This window comes from Cyprinodon variegatus, unplaced genomic scaffold (assembly GCF_000732505.1).
Source record: "Cyprinodon variegatus isolate N-32 unplaced genomic scaffold, C_variegatus-1.0 Scaffold1190, whole genome shotgun sequence".
In the NCBI taxonomy this organism is placed as follows: Eukaryota; Metazoa; Chordata; class Actinopteri; order Cyprinodontiformes; family Cyprinodontidae; genus Cyprinodon; species Cyprinodon variegatus.
The window spans coordinates 151,878-154,792 of record NW_015151643.1 but is presented as its reverse complement, the minus strand read 5'-3'; positions in this window follow the sequence as shown (position 1 = coordinate 154,792).

Here is a 2,915-nt window from a genome sequence, read left to right as displayed (position 1 = left end):
AAAAAGCTCACATTTTTGTGCAAAATTCACAAACAAGTTTGTACTGAACTGAACTTTGAACTAGTTCTTTTTAACTATGAACTGGCTCAGCATTGAGGACAGATTCGTTAAAGGTTGCACATCATGAACCTGTGTTGTGGTGCTTGGAGGGTTAGCTTACAAAACAGTACGTGTGCTAGTGTGTGTGTGTCGGTGTGTGGTTGGGGGGGGATCATTTGTGTGTTCATCAGAGTCGGTTATGATCAGAGCTTACCTAAGCCTACAGACAAAGAGAAGCCACCTGCTGATGACTCAGCAGGGTTTTGTGAGCCTGGACCGTGCCAGCTTCTGTTTGTGCTGATGCTGTAAAAACAACCTAAAAACACAAAGGAAGCAAAGCCATTGCCCCACACACCCCCACTCCACCCCCCACCCCTAGCTGTCAAAAACAGTATTTTGTCTGAAAAAGGCTCTCAATGAGAAACATCAGGCTAGGAGCAATGGTGACTGTCAAATATCACATCGAGCTATTGAGCTCCCCCTTGTGGCTCCTGTGTTGAACGAGGCCATCAAAGCCGGGTGACAGCAGCAAGAATAATAATGATACACAGCTCATTTAGTCAGCTGAATATGAAGTCATTTAAAATAATTAGGCTTTTGGTTTTTAATAATGAACACATCTTTAAACATATTTTCAATGTGGTGCATCAACAATAGAACTTGGACTATAAATCTTTTTTTGTCTCTGTTTAGAAAACCTCCTTGTGGCTGCGACGTAGTGCTCACAAACAAGAAGAAATACAATTTTTATTTAGAAGAAATAATTAAATATATCTGAAAAAGACAGTTAAATTAAATTTAAAGACTGAAGCCCATTAAGACAGACNAGAAGAAATACAATTTTTATTTAGAAGAAATAATTAAATATATCTGAAAAAGACAGTTAAATTAAATTTAAAGACTGAAGCCCATTAAGACAGACAGACAGACAGACAGACAGACAGACAAACAGACAAACAGACAGAGTTCCACTGGAAGTAATTGTGAACAGAGGGTGCTGTAAACATTTTTTTTTGTTTTTTTTGGACAAAAGGCCTGATTTCCTGGGAAAGTCCCCATTGTGGACCACCTGTCCTCAGCTAAAGCTGCCCCATGAAATGTCCCTGATTTTACCGTTTTATGAATCTTGTGTGTAGACTGTTATTACGGTAGAAAGATGCAATTTCTCATTTCACAAGAACTGAGAAGAACACTTAAAGTATGGACCTGGGGAGAACGGGAGCACACAGCATAAATATGAGTCACGCATACTTTTGACGCTGGCTTGGCTAGTCTAAAGCTCCATTTCACCTCCTGTTATTAATAGTTTCTAGATATTCATAAATTCTTACTTTTTTCATTTAATGGGGGAATAATAGTTAATACAGTCCGATAAACACCAATCAAATGAACATTTTGCCAAATAAAACAAAAAACAAAAAAAAAAATCACCATCAGAGCCAGCAGTACTTCTTACATGGCTATGCCGAGAAAGGGCTGCCGTTAGCCTCGGACGCCCGCTGGTTGCCACTGCCCTCTCACCTTCGGAAAAAAAAATGTAAATTACGCACTAAATAAGTAAACGGGCCATATAGTGGCGCTTAAAAGTATGATGTTCTTGCCTCAACTGATCTTAAAACGTACATTTATTGAACAGCGGCAACAGAAAAGAGATCTTTGAGCGCACTATTCTAAGCTGCTGCTGCTGCAATGCATGCTGGGACAGCTGTCAATCTGGAGAACGGACTAGTTTTTTCTTATGCATGCTGGATAAAGAGGGAGCTGTGAGAAAACACCATTTGGGGAATTCGTCCGTTCTCGGTCTTCTTGTTCTTGTAAATTAGAACAGTACTCGGACTGAGGCTGATGACGTTTCACGAGGACACGAGCACATGAGAACGCACAAGTACACATATTGAGAAACGGCCAGAGTGTGTGAGCAGCCTGCACGCTGAAGCAGCTGTTAGCTAGCTGGTTGGCAGCTGTTAACGTGTAGATCAGGAAGATAGGGCATCACTTTTAAAACAGAGAAGGAAGTTAGTTATCAGAACGGGTCACAGCTATGGTGAGGGTGTTAATTGGTTAATTGGATTTGAATTCAAACTTACCTAGGCATGTTTGATTCATGCCTAGGTAAGTAAAAAAAAAGGGCTTTGATGTGTCTGTTTTTCTAAAGAAATTTAACATAAATCAAGTTAATCAACAAAATGTAAGACAGACCATTGGCTGCAGCTGGCATAGGCTCAGATAAAATGAAACAGAATGATTGAAAACTCATTGCAATGGCCCTAATCTGGAACGGCGCTTCTCCAGGGATCAACAAGGGTTCACCTGAAGATGTTTTTAGAACTGAATGGGAAGCTTTAGTTTATCTTAGAATTAGAAATCAAATTTATTACCATTAAACTGTCACACAGCAACAAAATTCCCTCTCTGCATTTAACCCATCTGTTAAAATCTGCGGATGAGTCTCTCAGTACTTCTGGAGTTACAAGGTCGTTTTCTTCATGATACTCATCCCCATTGTGCGGGGCCTGGGGAGCAGTATGGGGGTTTAGGGTCTTGCTCAGGGAGCCAGAGTGGCAGTCTGTGGGAGTGGGGCTTGAACTCTGATCCTCTGGGATCCAATAGCAATGCCCTAACCATAGCCTCCACTGCCCACTCCCCACCACTCCTCATCTTCAGATAGGTATTAGTTGTTTTGTTGTTGTTGTTTTACTGTATGGTTGTGATTTATGGGCATAGACTTCCAGGCTTAGGTCTACCTTTCTACCACTCAGTTTGGATAAATGAAAGTTACTAATTGTAGAAAATAAGAAGCAGTAAAAGGAAAACAGAATGAGACAAGAGCTGCCTGATAGAAGAAGAGAGAAGAAGATTAGAAAACTGATAAAAGA